Source organism: Ictidomys tridecemlineatus, chromosome 11 (genome assembly GCF_052094955.1).
Source record: "Ictidomys tridecemlineatus isolate mIctTri1 chromosome 11, mIctTri1.hap1, whole genome shotgun sequence".
In the NCBI taxonomy this organism is placed as follows: Eukaryota; Metazoa; Chordata; class Mammalia; order Rodentia; family Sciuridae; genus Ictidomys; species Ictidomys tridecemlineatus.
Window position 1 is genome coordinate 95107433 of NC_135487.1, and position 10259 is coordinate 95117691.

Sequence of the window (10259 nt, forward strand, 5' to 3'; positions counted from 1 at the left end):
TTAATTCTATAAAGAATTAAAGTTAGTTTAACATCAATATTACTCACCATTTCAAACCCTATATTTGTAGATATTTTGACTGTGGTTTTTACATGGGTACTTTTGAGGCTATGTTATTCTTTTTAGTTAATTGGAGATTTTTTGCTGGTTAGTTAGGATCAACTGTGGGAGGCAGAAAACATGAAAATACTAGTGACTTAAGATCTGAGTTTGTTTCTGTTACACACAAATCTATGTATATCAGGTCTGACATGAAGTTTCCATTGTCCACAGGATCCTGACTCCTTCTGTCTTATAGCTCTGTCATGTATCAACCATGTGTACTAAGTGTTACGAAGAGACACAGAGCATCTGTGAAAGTGCACTAGGACGTCTGTATGCCACATCAGAGTGGAGATTGGCATATGGGTATTTTGACAGAAGATGTGACGTAGTGGTCCATTACAACTGTATAAGATTGGTGTGCCCAATGCTTTTTTATTTTTTATTTATAGACAGAGTCTTCATAATTTGCTTTAGGACCTCACTATGCAGAGTCTAGCTTTGAACTTGTGATTATTCTGCTTCAGCCTCCCAAGCTTCTGGGATTATAGGCATGTGTCAAGGCTCGTGTGCTCAATTCTGAGCTACATGATGCCCAATAAATTTCAGAAATTGATATCCTATAAATTCATAGCCCCAAATTGGTACTCATAGGGCCCACGTATCTTGTTATTTTTTTTTGTTGTTGTTACAAAGCCTTCTCATTCTTCACAGTAATGATCTTGAATCTCTTATTTCCTCAAATTTCTGTTCCTCACATTCTGTTCTTCTGATACTTTCTGCTTCACATTCTTACATCCTCATTTTTGCCATAGTTCTTCATTTTTCATTTAAGAAATGGAAGCTACTGAATGGGCCCTTTCTCCGCAAGGTCATCTTTTTTTCCTACTGTCATATCTCCAAACTCTCAATAGAGTTTGCAGCTATTTTGTTTCCTTTTTTTTTTTTTTGCATTCAAGGAGGAGTATCTACAGCCGAAGTCAGCTACAGGTGTGAATAGAGAGAATTGGATTTTCTCAAGAACAGGGTTTTGAAATGAGTAAGAAAAATAGATTATAGAGCAGGGAATAAATGGATATGTAAGATACTGATTAAGATGATGGATCTTGGAATTTAAGTGGGACTAAAGAGAAATGAGGACATGATGAAGTGAAGTCTGTGACAACATGGAAACATTAATAGATTGTAGGTCCCATGAGGTCCTTTTCTTTGACTATTATTTGTCTTCTTATTGATTTATAGAATTCCTTGTGTGTTCTGAGCACCATTTTTTGTTGGTTGTAAGGTTTGTATTTTCATTCTATCCGGGGGTTTCCCAAAAAAAATTATGATATATTTTGATGCACAGATGTTTTAAACTTTACCAAATTTATATTTTATGATTTGTTTTTTATGTTGGAATTTAGAACTCCTTTTCCATACTGAGGTTTTAAAGGTTTAATTTAAATCTAGGAGATTAAATTCTAGAATTTAAAGGTTCACCTTTTTACATTTAGATCTTCACCTGAAATGTATTTTTATTTCTAGTCCTTAATGCTCATTTACTGATTTCTGCCCCATCAATTCATCAAAGATTCTTAAAAAAAATGCTGATGCTTTTTTTTTTTTTTTTTTTGCCAAATTCAGAAGACACAATTGAGGAAGGGCTCCAAATTTCCTTGTTCAGTTACTCTGAATGTGTGAACATATATTTATATATTGTACACATTTGAATTTGTCAATTCATGTTACATATCAGATGCACACCCACATGCACACACACACACACACACACACACACACACACACACTAGGATTTTGTTCAGATACATACACATGCATTTATATTCATATATATGTAATACACATACACATACACACACACACACACACAAGCAGAAAACAACATTAGGACTTATTTGGTATTATATGTGCATATATATGTCTTCCTTTGCCCAGGAGGACCACATGGAAGCTTATCTACAGCAACCTTAATTTTGAGCACAACTGAATAAAACAACCACCTCATAAACACAACCACTCAGCCAGTTTAGAGGCTGAATCAAAATTGTGTGGGACTCTCCAGCCAAACACAACTAGGGGGAACAATGTGGTCCTCAGCTGAGACCTGAGTGGCCTCAGGATGGGCAGGGCCACAGCCTCCTGACCCCTGCGTTCTGCCGGAGGTTGCAGCGCTGTGGAGGCCCCCTGATGCCTGCTACCCAGCTACAGAACTGGGGCTCTCCTTCCTTTTCGGGCTCTTTGGCACTCTGCCACCATGCCGCTCGATGGTGTGGGGCTTTCTGCTGCCCCTTGTGGCCGGGCTTGACTAGGACGAAACCTACCTAGTTTTTGAAGAGCTCTTCCTGCAGCTGGATGGTCACGGGTATGGGATGGTGGAGATTGAGGAACTGCCAAGAGTCCTGGAAGCAACGCGAATCCCTCTGATGGAGAACAGCAAGGTGGGGCGTGGTGGCGTCTGGACGGCAGGGGGCTGGGGTAGGCCACTCGAGGCCTCTCCATCCTTCCCAGCTCTCCTCAGAACCTCAGACGTCCTTTTCCAGTGAGTAGCTTCCTGTCAATGATGGGGCTCTGGGAAAACTAGGTGCAAGTTCATGTTCTATTAGTGAGCTGCTCTGTGAAATGCACAGGGAACCTTACTGTTCTGCCTGAGGGGCCAGCACCACCCAAATACATAGAAGGCAACAAGAACAAACTAAGCCAGTCGAGGGTCCTTCCTGGTGGCTGATGATGGATCATCCAAGTGCTCTCCTCAAGGGCATCCCAGCTTGGAAACTGGGGCCTGTCCCTCTGCAGAGGAGTTGCTCCCAAGGCCCCATCCCTGGGCAAGTGCTCAACAGGGAGGAGGACATGTCTTGGGGCTTTCCCATGTGCAGTGGCCTCTTGGCTGATGCAGAGAGGGGACAGTAATTACAACTACAGATTTCCAGTTCAACCATATACTAAAGACATATCTATACTATAATACTGTACACTATAGTATAGAATTGTCTTAAACAAATGACAGTATAATTACTATTGTATTTTCAGAGTCTCTTCATTTCTATAGCTATGCGTTTAACCAGTTGACCCAATAAAGTAAAAAAACAAACAAACAAACAAACAAAAAAAACAGACTTTGTTTTACTTTAAGCTTCTGTAAGAGACTACATGGCCCAATGGGCAGTGTGGGAGAGGTTGTGGGGATGCAAATATGTTTAAAATAGGACTGTGACCCCAGATTTTATAGAAATATTGTTTCAAAATAAGAAACAGAATTAAATTCAGAAAGAGAAAAGAAATAATGTTTAATAAATTTCTCTCTGGAAGACTTGAATTAAATGATGGAAGTGAAGGCAAGGGTCTCTGAATCCAGAAAAAAAATATGTTAGCATAGTAACAGTCAACATTAACTGTATTATTCTTAGGATTTACAAAGTGCATGCTAGAGAAAATGAGATAACTATGTAGTATGAATAATGCTATATCACATTTTACTTATGGAAATTGATGATTTGTTCCCTAAGGCCTATCAAACCACAGAGATGGCAGTGTTAATAATAGTATGCATTGGTTACACTGGATTCTGGAAGGCCACGTTTTCTTTCTAGTTTTTCTGCATTCACCTTTCATTATACAAATCAAAAAAAAAAAAAAAACAAACAACAACAGCAACACCCTCCCCAGTAGTTATATCATTCTTCCCGACTGAATTTAGCCCTAGAAACTAACAATAACATTTTTCTATTCAGCAAGAGCTGGATACTCTCCTCTTTTTCATCAGGCTGTCTAAAGTTAGTGCTGTCTTCTGTACCTCCACCTCAGGGATGACTTGGTTCCCCAGGGATATTGGCATTGTTTTTGAACATTTTTAAGATCCTGACTGTGTGTGTGTGCATGCATATGTTTGTGCAAAGGGCCAGGAATATTGCTAAACATGTCATAGTGCACAAGACAACAAAGAATTTCCTGAAACCAAATGTCAATAGTATTGACATCGAGGTACCCTGACTTATTTCAACTGCAAATTCCTAGTACACCTTGCTCCTCCCTTCCAATAGATGAACATACCGATTACTTCACTGGCTACATGGAGGTGGCCTGAACAAACCTCTTCAGACTTTTGGTACTCTCATAGTTTACTCAGTTGTAAAATGGGGATAATAATGGTGCTTACCTCTTAGGATTATTTTGATGGTTAATGAGCAAACATATGGAAAATGCTTAAAATTGCTTGCTTAGATTTAAGCAGTTAATTAGCCTATATATTAAATATGTCAAGTATTAGTTTATCTTTATTTATGCCTGTGCTTGCTTTCTTTTCTTTAGTCTCAGGGAGTGAAGTGTTTCTTCTCCTTTTCAACTTTGGTACTTTTTGGCCTCGTGTCCTCTTATCTCCTTTAAAAGAGAAAAGGTAAAACTTTTTTTTGTTTTTCAATGCTTTTGGTGTATTTTTGTTTTTTTTCAACAGTGCTGAGTATTATACCCAGGGGCTCTCTACCTCTGAAATACATTCCCAATTCTTTTCATTTCTTTTTTTCTTTTCTTTTTTTTTTTTTTTTTTGAGAGAGGTTCTTGCTAGGTTTTCCAGGCTGACCTCAAACTTCTAATTTTCCTGCATCAGTCTCCTGAGTTGCTGAGATTATAGGAATGTTCCATGGTCTCTAGCCAACTTTCTTTTCTTTATCCTATATTTTCAAATTCTTCCTGTCTCATAACAATGATTCTCTCTTGACTCTGGCTCTCCTATCTTTCCCTTTTCCCCTCTCTGATCCACTTTCAGTCAAGGTCTTTGACAGAGAAAGGTCTACACTTTCTGTTTCATTTCCCTTACTTCATTTGTCTGTTTCCTTGGTCCCAGGCTTGATCACCACCAGGTTCTGACTCAAACTGTGCACGCTTTGCATTTCATCACACTAGAAGCACATCAGAGTAGGTACCCTGAGCGCACTGCTTACACCAGACATCCTAATTCTTTGTGCCTTTCTTGTGCACACCCTAGCCCACAGGACACCTTGTATGGGGGATGCACAGGTACCATAAGACTAGAACGTGCCAAGTGGGAAAGTTCATTCTTGGTCAGTCAAGGCAGCACAAGGTAATTTCTCAACTATTGGCCTTGGGCATGGCTGACTACAGTCATAGCATCTCTCCATGCCATTTTCATGCCTGGTACAGTTCCCTGGAAAAAAGCTGCTGCAAACTCACAGGCTTGTGTTGGTACAATGCTCAGAGACATAGGTTCCTACTGGACACTTGTCACAGGTAAGTACCTGGCCAGTGGCACAGTCAACATGGTGGTATGTGCCAGTGAGACTTGGAGCCTTGGGTTCTGGCTGAGCCATGGTGGTGGTGCTAATGAATCTAAGTAGGAGAAAAGAGCCAGTGGTCATAGTGGCTCCAATTCCACATGTGATGCAATGCGATATGGCTGCATTAGGCGAGGGTGGTGCTGCTGCTCGCAGAGGTACCCAAGGCTGGGGGGGGGTCGTTCTCAGAGATGACCAGGGCGGGGCTTGTTGCTCCATGGTAGCTGGAATCCGTGGCTGCTATTGCCCAGCACCATATCCACCGCCGCCTTCTGAGACGGGAGCCCATCTACCTCCAACACCCCTGATGCACTGCGACAACCAGGCAGCCAAGCAGAGGAGGAAGGTGGCAAGGGAGGCACTCAGCACCTGCCAAGTGGTGTGGCTGCCTGGGCTGGGAGAAACAGTGTCAGCTGCAGCCTGGGCCTCCAGGTGCACTCCTCAGACAGCGGCTGAGGAGAACTAGGGAGGAGGGCTGGCCCAGAGAGAGCAAAGGGACAACTTCTCATAGCAAAGCCTCCAGCCACTACCAAACACCATCCTCTGCTGCCCAGACCCGCAGGCGAGGGACTGTCCTTTCTTCTTTAAGTTAAATATTTCTGGTATTTTGTCACTTTGAACGGAAGCTAATTTACACAATATCTTTATAATCACTTTAGAATTAAGGTTCTATTTTACTTTCTTAATCTTCATTAGCATCAATCCTATTCTTGGTCCTTTGCTCTTATTATCTTATATATTTTCATAAATTCTATATAAATTTTAGAACCAGCCTATTTACTTACATACACATAAGCATACACACACATATACTCCCTTTTTGGATTTTGATTATAATTTGTTAAATGTGTAGCTTGATTTGCTGGTGAATTGGCAAATTTATAATATTAAATTTTCTTTCATAAACATTACATCTTCATTTATTTAGATCTTTTTTTTTTTAACATGAGCACTTATTTATTGTGAAAGAAAAAAGCAATGACAGTTCCTGGTCATTGATGACAGTTCCACTCATCAATGATGATGAGTGGCTACCATCCTCCTAGCACACAGCAGCACAGTCGCAGGGGAATCAGACTCTTGAGTTCTGGACACATGGGGGTTTCCCAGGGACAGCCGAGGCAAACCACTTTCTAGATGTTCACCGGATCTTATACTTGTCCCACTTCTTTTTATGGTCATAGGGCTCCCAGCAGATGACAGGGAAGATGTGCTTGTTTTTCCTCATACCAGCTCCTCAGAACCACCTTTCCTGCATGAGACTCATACTTTTCCACAGTGGCATTGCTGAGTATCCACCCATCATCATGAAGATCAAAGTTAAAGAGCGGCCAATTCTTCCCACTTACCTTGGTAACGATGAAGTCACAGAAACTGTGATGATGGGGAATGATTAGTCCTCCTTGATGTACATGAACTGCTCCACCCCTGCTGACCTGAGCTCACTGGAGTCTTCACGCAGGATCTCAAGTGCCTTCTGGAGGAACTGCTGCATTGTATTGCCCTTTTTCATTTTGACTGTCTGCTGGTGTCTGCAGCCAGTCCAGTAATTGAAGGTGATTTCAATCTCTTCACTCTTAATCTTCTCCTGCTTGGTTTCCCACTCCTTCTACAGCTCTTCCCAAAGACGATTTTCTGCCTTCTCCCTGTCTTGGTCAGGCAAGAAGCCGGTGTCCACATTTGGGTTCTTCCTCAATTTCTTTCTCTTTGTGGTGATCTCTTCTCTTTCTAGCTTCTCCTCATGCATGGTCACCTCTTCCTCCTTTTCACCTCCCTCCTTGTCTTCCTCCAAGGTGAAGGGCAGGCTAGAGATCTTTTTTTTTGGTCTCCTTCTTGTGCTCTTTTCTCGCAGCTTCTCCAGCTTTAGATGTAGCTCCTTTGACTGCTCCCTCTTGGCCAGCTGCTTTTCCTGCTCCTTCACCAGTGCTTCCTGTTAGGCTTTCATGTCATTCAGGGTCACAAGGCCGACGGTGCTGGACTTGAGCTGTGCCTTCACAGCATCATAGTGTGCAGAGAACTTCTTGTAAATGTTGGATTTTATTATGTTGTTTTCTGTGACCTGCTGCTTCCTTTGCTTCATCTGCACCTGCTGCTCTTCCCGTTTCTTCATCAGATTTTTGGCGTGTGCTGCCTTGCTTGGGACACCCTTGTACTGAGCCTTGATGGTGGTAGAGGTGTGAGCAGTGGCAAAACTGTGACAGCAGCTCTGCTAAATCCTAGATTTTTTTTAACAGAAGGGAATCAATACTGAAAAATGTCCATTGGGAGATTTCTCAGTGAAAGCAGTTTCAGCAGTGTGACAAAAGGTTACATCAGACTGCAGAGGGCTATTGTATGAAAGGGAGGTGAGGAGATGAGGTCTGTTATTGTGTTTTATTGATTTAGAAATATTGAGATAAAGAAAAAGAACAAATGAGGAAGTCTAAATATTATTTATTTTTTTAAAGATAGGTGAGCTTTGAGGAAGAATATCTGTCAGAGAAGGACATTTTGCACATGATGCAGAGAGAGGGGGTGGCTTATAGCCAACTGGGAGGACTTGAAACGAACATCTCAAGATGTGTGTGTGTTTGTGTGTGTGTGTGTGTGTGTGTGAGAGTGTGTGTGTGTGTGTGTGTGTGTTGAGGTCAAAACTACAGTTTACACATGGTAAATAGAGAAGACCTTGAAGATGACATTTGAGTAGATCTGAAGGAATGACATTGAAAACTTGATGAATCCTGGGGGAGAGCTTTCCAGACAACGAAAATAGGAAGAGATTGGTGCTGAAGGGGGTTTGTAATAGAGTTAATTAAAAAGAGGATGCTAGGAGGTGTGTGATTGAAGAGGTAACAGGCCATATCACATGAAGACTTGCAGGAAATTGTTAGGACTTGGACTTTTACTGATATATTATTGAATGGTTTCAAACAAGTGTGTGACATGATCTAACTTAAGTTATAACATCCTCACTCTGCTGGTGTACTGAGAGTAGCTAGTGTAAGAATGAAATCAAGGGAGCTATTAGGATAGTTTTACAGCACAGACAAAATTTGAGGGTGGCTTGTACTAGGATGGAAGAAGTAAGAACTTTTTGGATTATTGATATATTTTGAAATGGTGACAAAATTTACTTCTGGGTCATGTGTATGATACAAAAGAGAATAGTCAGGAGTTTTGATATGAGCCCTTAGAAGACTGGGGGCTGTCATGTAGTGGGATGGACAAGATTGTGAGAGAAACTTGGTTAGGACAGAGTGAATATCAGAATCTAGTTTTGTTTTTGTTAAGTTTCAGATGCTAATCTGACTTCGAAAAATAAAAATGTCAAGTAGGAAACTTGAACTAGTAATCTGGAGTTCAAAGAAACACCCTAGCTATAGATTTGTGAGTTGTTACTTTCAGAAAGTCTTTAAAGCCATGAGACTGGGAGAGATGACCAGGGAGAGAATACAGTATACTGAGTCCTAATATTTTCCAATGTTAAGAGACAGGGGAGATTGGCAGAATCAGACAAAGTGACCCAGAAAAAGATACTAGAGAGAAAAGTGGAAACCAGTAGAATACTTTGTTCTGGAAGCCAAATACATATGATAGTTTTGGAGGAGATAGTTCTTTCTGTCAAATTACTGTTATAAGCTAAGAAAAGGACAGGGGATAGACCACTGGATTTAGCCCTGTGGAAGCCATTGGTGGAATAATGGTGGTAAGATCTTAGTGGGTTCAAAAATGGCAAGGAGAGATTGGAGACAAGGTAGATAACTATTGATGAAGTGTTGCTGCAAGGGCAGAGAAAGTAACAGAGTGATAGTGGGGAAGGTGGGGACAAGACTCTTTTTGTTTTTATTTATTTATGATTAAACTGCTTTAGCACTCATGTTTTGGGAAGAATTGGGATGACTTGGGCCCTGAGAATAAGTGTTAAGAATTGAACTGGTTGCTTGAGGAGATGCTTAAGGATTAGCAATAATCGCTGAAAAAAATGAGGACAGAAGTTGGCTGAGACAAAAATTTGAAACCAAAATTAGTAAAGCAATGTATTTCGCTGTCTTTTTTCAAATTCTTAATTTCATTTAGTAATTTGAAAAATTCTTTGATGAAAATTTTTTTTTTCTTCTGAGGTACAGATGATTGAACCTAGGGGTGCTTAACCATTGAACTATATTTTCAGCCATTTTTTTTTGTTTTATTTAGAGACAAGGTCTCTCTGAGGCTGGCTTTGAACTGGCAATTCCTCTGACTCAGCCTTCCAATCCACTGGGATTATGGGCTTGTGCCATTATGCTGGCTCTGATGGCAATTTTTTAAATTCATAAAATGGGCTTGAACAGTATCCTCTCAATAGGAATTATAATTACATGGATATTCAGATTTTTTTGACATTTTGGATATTAGATATTTCAGATCCATAAAAATGGAAATTATCTTTTAAGATCTGCAACCACAAAGGGTATTTGTCAGCATGACTCTATTTCTAGAGAGATTATCAATGAAAAGAAGTTATAAAATTACAGCTCCCGGAACTGCTCTGGCCCAGTTCTAAAAAACTTGTGGAAACTGCTTCTTGGAGCCTGCTCCTATCAGAACATACACCAAGCACAGTGCGGCCGAATTCCGGCTCCTGGAACTGCTCTGGCCCAGGGCAAAAGAACCCGTGGAAACTGCTTCTCAGTCCGGGTCCTGCTGAATTCTGTGGAGGTAAATACCAACCAAGCCTTCATAGGCAGTTGCAACAGGATTGAGATGAGGCTTATTAGGGCCGGTCAGGACACAACCGTTGCTATGGTCACCCGGCAAAGAGAACAAAATGTTGCCATTTGCATGGGATACCAACATGGCAGAGATCTGAGGTCATCAGAAAGCAGTGGAGGAGATAACTTCATCGATACCAGCAGCGACAGAAACAGTTGGTCTCCTGGTAAAGAAAGTGAGTCACATATACCCAAGTCT

The 10259-nt window shown here is 40.9% G+C and overlaps 1 pseudogene; it reads right to left on the minus strand.

The window, feature by feature from the left end:
• Nucleotides 1-6471: 6471 nt before the first annotated feature.
• Nucleotides 6472-10030, minus strand: LOC101960353 (protein FAM50A pseudogene; annotated as a pseudogene).
• Between the last annotated feature and the right edge of the window lie 229 nt (nt 10031-10259).